Raw genomic sequence first — 13,401 nt, forward strand, 5'->3', positions numbered from 1 at the left:
AGGCTTTGACAAATACATACCCTCTAGTAAGTAATTCGATTTATGTACAGGGAATGCTGGCTCTGAAGTGCTGGTAAGCTCTTTCTCTAGGAAAGCTTGCTTGACCCAGCAAGTAATAGATGAAAGTCTCCAAAACTCAACCCTCGGTTCACACTAAACATCCAATTTAGAATTACAGAAGTGAAGCAAATCAGGATTAAAGCAGGATTTGGGGTACTGGACATGCTCCTGTTTACACTTGGGAAGCACCCTAGATTTGGTTGGTTTTTCATGAGAATAACAATAGGCAGCACATGTCTTCTAACGTTTTTGCTGACTGCTGGGAAGCACCGAGGAGGAGACTGATCCCCTGGGAGCTCTGGGTTTTTTGGTTTCTTTACAGAAAAGCCTGTCCGTGGGAGAGGAGCCAATCGCTTCACTGCTGAGGTGGATCACAGACTCAAGGGGCTTTCCCAAGGTGAGGACGCCATGGTAAGGACAGAACTTTCTCTCCTTTTCCTTTGCTGTGCTGTCACGTGTCAGGGGAACTGCCTCTTTGGGAAAAACACTACAAGAAGTCTCAAGGCTGCAGACCCAAAGAGCCAGCGTGGCAGGAAAAGCAACGGCAGTGCAAACTGTACGCCCGGAAGATGCAAGGGAAAACGGAGTGATGCATATTCCGGGTAAGAAGTTTATTAAACATTCAGAACTCAGGAGCTGATCACTGTTAAAGATGAGGACTATGTGGGAGGGCCCTCTCTCTCGCACTGAGAAATGTACGGCGGCTCCTATGCCGGCTGGGTTGCCACCAGGCCGCCTCTGCGTGCGTGGGGTGCACGCAGACGGTGAGGGAAGGCTGTGCGGGGGTGGAGGGAAGACCTCCTGCAGGCTGCAAAGTGACACACCCAGTCTTCCCGATCAATTGTTTTCTGTTCCAATTTGACTCGTGCAATACCGTACACACAATTTCACTTCCTCGTTTGAGTGATCTCTGGAAAGTTGTATTTTGAAGGCTAAGCCCGATCCAGCAGTCACTAATCCAGCACGTGCAGTGCTGCTGAAATCAGCTGAGGCTCCTCCTTTTGCTAGAAGAATTCTTACTTATTTCAGTAGGAGACTGAGCTGGGAGGGAGGGAGTACAGGATGCCGAGTATTACTGAGCACCAGGCCAAAAATGCTCGGAAAATGTTTTATCGGTCCCTGTGGTTCTGAGGCCATCCAAACTCTATCAATAGACAAACTACACTTAGCTACACGATCCCTCCCAACACGGCACATAATATAAAGTAGGGCAAGGTTATTCATTAGGAACAATCTGCTCTTTCAGCATAGCCCTTTCTGCTGTTTGTGAACTGACTTGGATCAATAAAACCCATGAATATGTGTGCAGGGGCCCAAAACACATCAGTGAATATTTGATAAAGGGAGAATTTAGCTTTTAGATTCCTTAGAAACGTTTCACCTGCAGTAGTGAAAAATGCGAGGTTTGACTGGGACACGGTGACGACTCAGCTTGTTCCTGGGCAGGGCGAGGGTTCAGAAGTATTTTTAAAAGACAAGGAGCCAAACTTCCTTTGGAAATTGGGTTTTTAACATTCCTTTATGCTTTTGAAAATTCCCCCCTGCCACAAGAGGGACAATCTTCTGGTGCAAATATCTGAAGCTGGGAAAAAACGTTTCTAAAAAACTGTGCATAACAATTACTCTCAATAGCATCTGGAAGGTATCCTGAATCTGACAGGTAGGTTTGGCTGCAAGAAAAAAAGCGCTCAGTAGTAGACTGAAAAAAGCCCTTTGACTCCTAAGGACAAGTTCTCCTGTTATCCCCTAGCCTATCGGTTAGTCTAGATATAGTTCTCTTCCCTGGTTCACAGGATTTGAGACCGCTTAAACCACCATCCAGGAGAACACCCAGCTCCGAGGCTGTAGGAGGTTCTGCGCTAGCAGACCGTGACACGTACACTGCAGTGGAAAGAGCTGGCGTGTCTTTGCCACCTCAGTGAACGCCGCTTCCCCAGCTCTGAACCGTCAAAAGAAAAAGAACTGCACCAAAGAAAATTAGTTTTATAAAGTTCTGGGCTAGGTTATTTGTTTTGTCTTAATTTATGCAGAGATCCAAAAAAGAAAAAAAAAATAGCACCTTCTCAACAAGTATTATTTTTTTGCTATCTTGTGTATAAATATTAATAACCAAAATAGATTTCTCCTTGTCCCATGTTTCAGAACATCCTCTTAGGGAAACTGTAGCACCACAGAGAGGCAGGTTAGCCCCAGACAAATATTAAATGTAGCACCAGAGAAACTAAAGTCATAAGAAAAGCTTATTTCACCTGGTGCTATAGCGCTTAATATATACACACACAAACTGTCTGTTGTCCGAGCTGCTAAGCACCTGTTCCCCCACCACCACGGCTAGGACGTGCCCGCTTTGCAGCAAGTTTGGTCTCTCAAGATATTACTTAACTCTGGATGTATAGATTATTTCTCATCCTGCTGCACTGAAAGTAACGTTTACGCTGCCATAAACAAGGCGCGGTGGAGAAAATGCTGTCACAGCAAGGACATCACTAATCTTTTGACTCAGACTGCAGGAGCGTGAATGCTCAGACCACCATCATCTACAAGGAATGTTGCTTACGTTCTCAACAAGGCATGCACGTTTTAACGTATGCATACAGGAGGGTTTACATTCTTCTATATATAAGCATGTATGTGTCTCTGTTTTGCTGCTGGGCCCTTGAACAGCTCCTTCTGTGCAAATCCTTCTTCACGTTGCCCAAAGCACTTCCAACATCTTCCACTTCTTTCTTTATCTCCACTCTTCACAGCTGCTGCTCAGGTTCTGGATTCCCTGGAGGAAAAGGGGAAACAATTTTCTCCAAGGGCACAGGGTTTTCTCCAGCCTAAGAAAGCAAAAGAATTGTGTTTGGTTTTAATTATATTGATGCATTGGTTACAATAAAAGCTTCTTTTAAATTTATGATTGAACCCTCCTGCTAAATTTACTGACAAGAAGAGGTATATAATTTATGGGGATGCTGGTTTTGTGGTTCAACACAAGAGATTACGCCTGCAGCCCCGTGCTACTGCCGGATTTCTGGTGAGCTCTCATTTTGCAAGGCTCGTTATTTTGGGCGCTCCATCTTCATTTACATCACGTTAACAAAAATGTTAACTTTTCGGGAAGCCATTAATTTTGTCACAGGTAGGCAGTGGGTGCACTGAGTATCACAGGAGACTGGAAGAGCTTGCTCATTCCCGGTTCTGCCACTGATTAGATTTGTGGCCTTGGGCAAACCACTTCTTTCAGTTGCCGCTGTAAAATGAGGGCAGTAATAACTTATTTGCCTCATAGGTGGGCTGCGAGCCTTAATTAATAAAATGCTCAGAGAAAGGCACCTATCTAAGTGCAAATTAGCAGGAGAGGTGCCCAAGGGGCATCTCCGATGAAATTCCCATGTCCCACATTTATACCTAGGTTGGTTGATACCAGCATTCGCTGGGGTAGATCCCACCTCTCAGACGGTGTTGTCTAGCTTGCAGAGACTGTAACAATAAGTGATCTTATAAAAACCTCAGTGGAGAAATCTCTGCTGGCCTTCTGGATGAGGTGATTTCACGCGGGTGGGAGAAAGGAGGGGGGAGTAGCTGACTATGCAACTGCATCAGCTATGAAGTCAGAGTGTAATTAGGGCTGGCAAACAGCTTTGGGGCAGATTCTGGTCGGCATTACTCTGATGTAAACCCACAATCATTTCCCTCCCTTCTGTAGCACTACCCTCTATGCCAGTGGGAAGGTTATCGCGATTTGGTGGCACTGCCTCTGAGATGAACTGAAACCTCCACTGTGAGGAAAGTGGGCAAATTCTGGTGCTGCGATGGACTCTGAGTAACCTAGAATGTCTCTGGTTCAGCCTCGTAAGATTTAACCCTATCTGCTTCATCCCAGTCACCGTCAGCTGCTCCAGCCGCTGCTGCGCACGGGATGTGGCAGTTACAACCTCTCCCTCCCTCGGTTTACAGTCTTGCTTTCTAGTTTTGATGAATATGAAGAAACAGTGCAAACAGCTGGAAGGACTAAAGCCAGAATGAATCATCTAGACTTGAAGCACATTTTCATTTGTCTTGCTGTGATCAAGGGTACCAGCTAGCCACACAGTTTCTAAGCCTTCTGTATCTGCATGCACGCAGTCTTCCACATACACACCTGCCCTCTGGACGTACTGGAGGTATTTTGAAAGAGTTTTTGTAAAGCTACTTAGCTTTTTTGGCAGAACGTGAATAGGAAAGGTGTTCACTACTTGAGAAAGTATGAATATGGTAACACTGGCTCCACAAAAAGAGCCACCAGAGCACAGACCATCAATAAACAGCTGGCAATATGTAGCCCAGGAGCTGCAATGCATCCCTGTTCGGCATCCCGCCTGCCTGGGTGGGAGGGGGTGGGAGGCAGCCCTTCCTGCAGCCCTGCGCTCCCACACAGGCCTCCTGGGATCCCCGCCTGCAACTGCACGCGCAGGTCCGGGCCCGTGCTGAGCACAGACAGACAGACGGCACCATGGCTTGCTCTAGGCTTGTGAACCGTCACGAGGAGGAGGTGCTGGGCACCTGCATTCCTCACACAAGATGTCTTTATAGACATCTTTATAGCTGGGGTGGGGAAGCAGGGCACGACCTGAGCTGTGTGTAGGGTACTGAGGAACAGGGAGGAAGAGCCCATGATGTGGTTGCTTATACTCCAAGAGGTGAGATATTTACCCAAGTTACACTGGAATAAAGACTTCAGGAGTTGATTAAAGGATTTCCTCCAAAGCAAAAACATTTAATCCTAATTTATTATTTCTCCTTTAGTAGCACTTCCGATTGCCAGCGATGAACCCTTGTCCTGCTGTGCCATCTACGGCCTGCAGCATCATTCTTGGTGTCATTATATTTTACAAAATGTCTCTCTGTGTCACTTAGCATATAGAAAATCTATAAAAACCTGTAAAAGTTGATAAATCCTAGAATGTCTTGAACTCCGAGTGATAAATCTGCACGGGGCCAGGCAAAGAGCTCAGCACAATGTTTATGCATCTCACAAGCCCTATTCTAAGAGCTTAAATGGCTCTTAAGTTCTGCATCAGCCTTGTGCTGGTCTTCTGCATAAAGGTGAATTTCATGGAAAGAATAAAGGAGAACCCCAGAATCCTGGCCTTCAGCCCATCTTTCAATAAAACAATTCTGAATATCCTAGGCTGTGTTAAAGCCATTTCTGGGTGCATATTGGCTGCATTGCCAGTATCTGAATCGTTAATGGAATATACTTTGAGCCAAATTCTGATCTCATTTACAGGACTGTAAATCCAGGGTAACCCAACTGACTTCAGTGGAGTTACTCCAAATTTCCCACAATAGGCACTCAACAGATAGATCAAAATTTGGTACTTCAGGTCTGAAAAAGGCTGAGGAAAGCCAAACTACACCCCATTTGTTATACTGGGGTGGATAGTAAGATGGAAAGAGAGCCAGCAGATCCCCTCTGCAGAGCTGCTGAAAAATTGCTTATTTTGCATGCCATTCATAGAGTCTTGAAATTTTGGGGGCAATTGTCCACTACTATCAAAATTTTTCATTCACTTATAAAAACAAAGGATTATAGCTGACTCCGTATATGAAAAATGCAGCGTCTGTTGAAAACATGGATTGAAGTAACAAAGTAAAAAAAATCTCTTGCTCTGAAATTTTTCATGGGAACCAACATTCCCTTCGGTGGTGTATCCCTCTCTTCCTGGTCATTTAGGGAGATGCAGATTCTGCACAGAGAGTTGCTCTTATTCATTGCACCTATTAAGCAATAAGGTTGTGAGACGACAAATCACGTTGGCTGATACTTGCAAGACCACCTCAGCCAGCCCCGACACATCCCATTGCTTTTTACAGATACGGGCATCTCAGCTTCTCAATTACTTTGAACTCTCCAGCCTTAAATCCTACAGTTCTATCACACAGCTTGCTAAGCTGGTGTTTACCACAAAAAAGCAAGCTGCTCTTCTCAGGGATGCTGAGTCGGATGGGCATGAAATGACTCGGGTAGGGGGTCCCTAGTCTCATCTCAGCATTTCTTTGACTAATCTTTATTCAGAGACAGGACGCAAAGCCATGCTTGGGTACCACCTGCATAAAGCAATAGGAGAATCTGAGCTCATGTCCCCTAAAGCAGTTGGCAAAATGAGTTCTGCTCATGGCTAACGTGTCAGCATGTAACTTCTTGATTTAAATGGATTACACAGGCAATTCGGTTGGCACACGTTCCACTCCTAATAAACTAAATAACAGCTATTGATATACTTTAAGAAAAAAAAAATATTCAAGGGCTTGGATTGCTAAGGGAAAGCTTGAGGCAGGGACAAAACGAGGCGCTCTCGCTTCCGTCCTCACGCAGCAGCAGGTTAATGAGAAAACAAGGGCTGGGCAAGAGCCCTGTCAAATTCCCAAGCAGCCTGCATCCATGTACACTCACACTTCATTAGCATCTCTGCAGGAAACGGAAGGGTAACTTGGAAAAGCAAAATGCAGTTAGGAGGGGGGTTGAGAGGTAAGACAAAAGTAGAGTAGAACTAGTAGGGAAAAACTCAAAAGAATGGTGTGTCAAGAGAGATCTTAGTACCGCAAGACCAAGGAACCCAGACAGGGTAAACAAGTATCTTGGGGCTCCAATCTTTCCACAAAGTGGCCTGCTCGGCCACAGCCCACCTGCGGAAAGAGGCATTCCTGGACTGCTGTTTATTTTTGAAAGCTCTGCTGCTTGTTTATCATGAAAGTTAATGTTGAAGGTTTTCCCTGTGCGGTTCAGCTGTGAAGTTGGGGCAAGGGTGGTGGGGACCTTTGGCATTTTTGAGTAGGATGCTTGCCACTAGGAAGAGCAGGCTCCTTCTTCCTTAGTTATCCAGGAGGATAAACAGCAGCACTCGCCTCTTTGTGCCAGGGATGCGTATGGGGTGCAACACGCTGAACGTTTGTCCTCGTGCAAAACTGCAGCTCACTGCTGAGCGAGTCGGCTTAGTCCTGCGCTAGCTGTACTGCCTCTGGTCCTTAATTTTCTTTGCACTCCTGCACAGCTCAGTGTGACATCTCCAGAAATCTTATCAGCCCAGTTTTAATACAGATAATTAACTGCACTGAGACTTTGGACAGAGTGGCTCTGCATGAACCTCGCAGCAAACAGTGGGGGGAATTACTGGCAACACAGTGGGCACAGAACCAGGCTGGTGAAGCTGGCAGGGACAAGTAGGGTTTGCTTTTAATACACTGCCACTTCTGAACTAATAGAGCGAAATACAAGTGACACTGAATGCCAACCTGGCACATGACAACTATACTTCATGCCCTGGCTGGATATTTCAAGGTGATGTCAGATTATATATTATAAAACTGCCATTTGCAAAGCATTCATCCCCAAATCCCAAGCGTGGTCCACAGATACAAGAAGCCAGTCACATGCAGTGGCCCTAATCCTGCTTCCACTGGCATCACCTGTGGGCCGTGAGAGCAGAAGCTTGCAGTACACAGAAGTACACAGGATTATTCCCTAAGCTGCACTGTTGTGTAAAGCCACAAGGACCTGAGGGAACAACTACCGACCTTCTTCCTCAGAAACAGTACATACGCTCACAGCAGCCAATACAAAATGCTATTACTGCTTGCAAAAGCAGGAGGGGAACTCAAGTAGTAAGCCAAGCTGAAACGGGCCTTTTCCTCTAACTTCTCTGTTCCTTCTGCGCCCACTAGATCACAAGACAAATGCTGACTTTGCAGCACATTTATTAAGCGTACAAGTTACTCTCCTCTTATGACCTGTTCCATGAAATTCCAGGCTCACAAGTGCTCAGAGCCTGGACTTTACATTTCGTTAGAGAACAATATTATCACTGCAAAGGGTCTCTGAGGATGGCAGAAAAATATATATTTTGATCAGAAATACTCTGCTGAGTTAATAAAACACTGCTGCCTTATCACGTCTCTAAGTCTAACCCAGCTCACCGCACTGTCACCTGGGCTCTGAGGCACTGCAGAGCATCGGATACCTCCACTGTCATGACCAAAGTACTATTCAGGAAAAATAGAAAATATTTTTAATGGCAAAAATAACCCAGAAACTGAAGTGTAGATGATATATGTAATTATTCTGGGGTGCATTGTATTTTTATCTGCAGCTTGGTCACTTGTGCCTTAGAAGCTTGCCAGGAGTTGGACAGGTCTGCCTGCTGTGGATAGCGGCAACCAGGAGACTGTTACTAGTTTGTTATTCTTCCACATCTGGCCTCTTTATCCCTGAAGCTGCTTCACATCACACACAAGGATCTTCTTTTCAGAGACTCACATTTGTATTGGTGTCCATAAAGCCCCAGAGCATTTGGAGGCAGCTCAGCGCGTCCTGTCTGCGGCAGCCTTTGAAGCTGCGAGGAAGGACTGTGCATGCTGAAGAGCTCGCCTTGGTTGTGTTGAGGATAATGCTTTGCCTTTCTATAGTGTCTTTATCAAAGCAATTTATAAGCAACTAGTTACTGTTGGACCTGAAGCACAGAAAGCCAGGTGGAGGTGAGAGCTCCACAGAGTCAACACCAGAAGAGACTGGGAAACAAAAAATAATTCTGCCTAAGCAAAACTATGCAAACCTTCACAAAAAAATAAAAATCCAGACAGCTTTGGCCTCGTGGGATTGTCAGGAAGTCTGGGCTGAGTGTGTGCACAGATCCACGGGGCCGGCGAACAGGCTTTCTCTGCCAGCCCTTCTCACCTGCCACCTTCACTACATGGGATGAAGTCCCAGCCTGGGCAGGGAGGAATTTCCCTGGGCTTGTTAGGGAGAAAAGGACACCAGAGACAGTAGATAAGGGAGATCACTGCAGTCCCCCTTGGATTTCAACTTGTTTTGAGCTCAGAGAAGCAAGCAGAGTCAGACAGGTGGGTTTGCTTCCAAACACTAGAATCAAACTTTCCACAAACTGATGGGAAGGGGAAGAAGATCTCTAAGCTCTGCTCCTGACCACAGCCCCATGGCTCTAACCCCTGCCCTACACCACTGACACTCTCGGAGGGCTTTGCTGGGCACAGCTCTGCAGACACCATCCCCCATGATTCTATAGAAATTGAGGCTTTGATTCATCAAAACCTCCAGTTTTGTTCTGGTTTTGTTTTCAAAGAAAGCTTTCCAAAGGTAACCAGCTGAACCTGCTGACAGATGCGGCAGTTGTGGCTCAGACAGACAGACAACAACAATGCCCCCTCTATACACCAGCGCACATACCCCCCCCACACACCCCCAGTGCATACGCACATACCTGCTGGAACACCTTACTTTTAAAGTCTCTCGAAAACTACACTTTTTCCCACCACATACTTAGGTATCTAACTGTACTTCATTCACCAAAAAGCATGTAAGCCATTTTGCAACGTAAGACCTGATTCCTGACAGCCAAGGTCTGGCCCAAGCATTGCGAACAGCCCAATTAAACTGAAATTTTATGAGGTGAGCCCAGTATTGTTGGCATTTTTCAACTGCTTTATTTTAAGCTCTTTTCTAAACCCTATCCAAGCTGGTGGGTTATGAGTATATGCTGAAAGTCAGACAGGCACTTAAGGTCTTTCCTGAACACAGCCAGACTTTGAGGGACATTCACAGATATAATTTAAAGCGCCCAGAAGAGGACCCCTTGCTCCTCATGTCTGTGAGGAGAAATCCATGTCCCAAAGAGCACTTCAGAGCACCCAAAATCCCTGAGGTGACTCAGATATTACCCTAGGCTGGAGCCTCACATTTTAGGGTACTTGTGACAACTACCGCCCTCCCTTACAATGGCTGTGAGCTGCTTCCCTCCCGAAGACTTTATCCCTGTTAGATCGCTGGTGCTCCCAGGGCTGAGGGTGCAGAGCTGTCCCCAGCAGCCCAGGAGGTGTCACCGGGATGACAACAAGGGTTACAGGACCAGGTATGTCCCATTTCCCTGCCGCTGGTTTGCTCGGTGGCTCTGGAGCACAGTGGAGGCTCTAGGAACCTGCAGTAACCAGGCTTAGATGCTTTTCCCTGGCTGGTGACTTGAAACCTGCCTTGGCAAAAGCCTCTGGCACTGGGCAATGCATTATCCAAAACACAGAGCCAGGCACAGCAAAATTCCCAGGCTGTCTCGCTGGATGGTCCTGTGGTGACATCTCACCACCCAGGGACATTAGCGATGGGTGCCTCATAGCACCTGTGGGTCTACAGCCTGCCAGGGGATGGCAGGCCACAGGGGAAGCTCCTCCACTCGCAAGAGGGCTGGAGGCTTGGCAGGCACAGGTGTGCAGGGCAAGCACCCTCCATCTCCCAGGGCAGGCAGTCGGGGTGACACGGGACCTGCTCTGATCGCCCCGAGCGGCCCTGCACCGTTGGCCCACGGCGAGCACAGGCTCACTCCGTGCGGGCACAGAGCTGAAACCACCCCATGAGAGGATGGATGACCGGGCTGGGCGGGAGGCACAGGGCTGGAAGCAGCGGAGGTTTGGGGAAGGGGAAAGGGTTCGGTTGAGGAGGCAGAGGAAAGAGGGAGAGGTCGGTGTGAGGTTAGCGCCGGTTCCCGCAGCCCGGGGCTCCGAGCGCTCCCCGGCCGCGCTCAGCCGCCGCAGCCCGGCGGGTACCGCGGACAGCGCGCTCCGCCGGCCCGGGCCGCGCCGAGCCCCCCGCCGGAGCGCGGCCGGACAGAGCCGGGCCCCCCGGGCCGGCCCCCGCCGCTCCGCCGCACCACCCCCAACCGGGCCGGGCCACGGCGTACCGACCCCTGCCCCGCGGTGCCGCGCCGGGCGGTGCCGCGCCGGGCGGCACCGCACCCCGCCGGCCGCCCCGCCGCCCCCCGGCCCCGGTCCCCGTCCCGCGGCGCGGTGCCGACCTGTTGCGCGTCCCGCCTGCTCCCCGCTCCGGCCAGCGCCCCTCTCGCCTAGAGGCTCCTCCTGCGGATCAGCCAGGCCAGCGCGGCGGCGGGCGGGAGGGCGCACAGCAGGCACACCAGGGCGGCCAGGCGGCGGCCGGCCGAGGGCCCGCGGCCCCGCGCCTTGCGCCGCGCCGCCCGCAGCTCCAGCTCATCGCCCAGGCGGCGCAGGCGGGCGGCGACCAGGCGGGCGGCGGCGGAGGGCCGTGCGGCGCGGCCGGGGCTGCAAGGGCAGGGCGCGGGGGGGGCCGCCGTGCAGCGCGCAGGGGCACATGGCTGCGCCGCCGCTCGCCGCCGAGTGCCGCGCCGTGTGCGGGAGGGCGGGCGGGCCGGGCCGGGCCGGGGCGGCGGCGGGCGGGGGACGGGGGGGTTACATCATCCCCCGCGGGGCGGCGCTCGGCCGCGGGGAGCGGCGGGGGGGCGGAGGGGACAGTGCGGGGGGGGCGGGGGGACGGCGGTGGGGATGGAGGGGGGGATGGAGGGTACAGGGCGGGGGGGGGGATGGAGGGGACAGTGCGGGGGGGGCGGGGGAGCGGCGGGGGGGGATGGAGGGGACAGTGCGGGGGGGGTAGGAGGGGACTGTGTGTGGGGATGGAAGGGACCACGGGCGAGTGGGGGGGGGCAGCAGGGGAATCGAAGGGACAGTGGGGGAAATTGAGGGGACAGTGTGGGATGGGGGGAATGGAGGGAACAGCAGGGCAATCAAGGGGACAGCAGGGGATGGAGGGGACAGTGTTTGTGTGGTGGGGCATTTTGTTACCTAGGGATGGTGTGGGAGTTTGATGGGACAGAGTAGGGATGGAGGGATGCGGGTGACAGCGTGGGATGGCGGGGACAGTGTGGAGATGCCAGGGGGGCAGTGAGGCGATTACATAGAGCTGGAGAGGATTTCATCACCCAAAGCATTACTGATTCTCATCCCATTTCAGGTGGCCAAGGCAGGAGTGCACAGCCCCAGGCCCTCACCCAGGGGACACAGAGCTCCCCCAGCTGTCAGCGCACAGGAGGAGGGCTGAGACCCCCCAGGCATGACTCCCCATCACACACCAGCCCTGGGATGGCAGCAGGGGCTCCCTGCAGCTCCCTGTGGGGCAGGAATCACCCAAACTGGCCCATTTCTTTTCTGCCTGGCAGGGAGACTGCTGCCACCTCCTTAGCAGATCACTCTGGCATTGAAAAGGGGTGTAAGGAGACCCTCCTGGGGCTCACCTTCCCAACCCGTCTACTCTCCCTGGAGCAGCCCTGCATCCCGCTACAGGTGAAGCTTCTGCTCTGCAGCCCCTCCATTTGCAGGGCTCACCACGGTCAGCATATGCACCCCGGGAGACCCTTCTCTGAGTTCAAATGATTGTTTTGTAGTGAAAACAAGTCTTTTGTGGGGTTTCTACATACAGGAATTCCTCCTCAAAATGAGGTAGTTCAGGTCTTTCCCGATTCCAAAATGCCTGTTTGTGTTCATTAAGTTGGGTTTTGTAACCTGTGCAAGTAGCAACAAGCTGCAAAGCAGAAAAACCAGCAAGTGGCTGCTGAGGATGCTGAATGGCAGCAGCCGGAGGTGGAGGCGAGGGCGTAGGTACCTTGGCACAAGCTGCTGCCGAGAGCAAGGGCTGCGCGTTTTAACATGTTCACTTGTGCCCAGCGAGGACCAGCTGTCTGAGTGAAATGTGGACAAGTATTGCTTACCTGTTTTACTTTCCTAAGCGCTCCACTGAAGTTATGCTGAAGGCTTGAATACTTGTGGCCTTTCCACTCCTCTGGGCAGCTGGGCTGGCTGAAGCAAGAGTAGCTCAGTGCCGTGTTTCAGCGGTTGGGTTTAGCCATCATTTGGAACACAGCCTTTAAGCAACAGGGTGGGTTGATACTGGAGAGGCACGGAGCAAACATCATCTCCTCCCCACAGCGCCATGAAAGTGGCAGCTCTGGGGCTGCATTGGCTGCAGGAGGAGGTGGGCACGATTTGGGGTGCGCTGGGCAGGGCATCTTCCCCAGGAGGTGCGATGGACATGGTGTGGGGCAGGACCAGCCCTGCCCACAGGCTCCAGTTCAGATCTGGCCAACAAAACGAGTGGAAAAATGGGTTGACCTGGGCCCGTCACCTGGCAGCAGAGCGACACACCTCTGTGCCTCTTCCGTAGGCAATGGCCCACTCAGCGGTGTCTCTTCTGTTCTTCTGGGGGCAGCTTTTCCCCCGTGGGGCCACACGGGTGACCCTGGCAGGAGGCAGCTGGGGGCTTCCCTGGGGAGCCCAGGGCGCCCGCACAGGACACTGCCCTCACCCCGGCCCTCGCTCGGTCACTTGTGGCTTCCCAAGGCCGAGCCGTGGCCGCCGGGCCCCCGGGCCTCCCGCCCCAGCCCTTACCCCCATCCCGGGTCCACAAAATGGCGGCCTCCGGCCCCTGTCAGCCGGGCCGCGGCCCGCCCCGGCGGCACTAGGAACCTTCGCGCGGCGGAACGCGCGGGTGAGGGGGGCGGTTTCCGG

At 51.4% G+C, this 13,401-nt stretch overlaps 1 long non-coding RNA gene across 1 annotated transcript; it reads right to left on the reverse strand.

The window, feature by feature from the left end:
• Positions 1 to 2,650: 2,650 nt before the first annotated feature.
• Positions 2,651 to 12,694, reverse strand: LOC142064876 (uncharacterized). Its single transcript, XR_012663225.1, has 2 exons — positions 12,606 to 12,694; positions 2,651 to 2,882 (listed from the first exon to the last, which is right to left on the reverse strand). It is a non-coding gene; the product is annotated as an uncharacterized LOC142064876 (long non-coding RNA).
• Positions 12,695 to 13,401: the final 707 nt, after the last annotated feature.

The sequence above is a fragment of the Phalacrocorax aristotelis genome, chromosome 15 (genome assembly GCF_949628215.1).
Source record: "Phalacrocorax aristotelis chromosome 15, bGulAri2.1, whole genome shotgun sequence".
Taxonomy (NCBI): domain Eukaryota; kingdom Metazoa; phylum Chordata; class Aves; order Suliformes; family Phalacrocoracidae; genus Phalacrocorax; species Phalacrocorax aristotelis.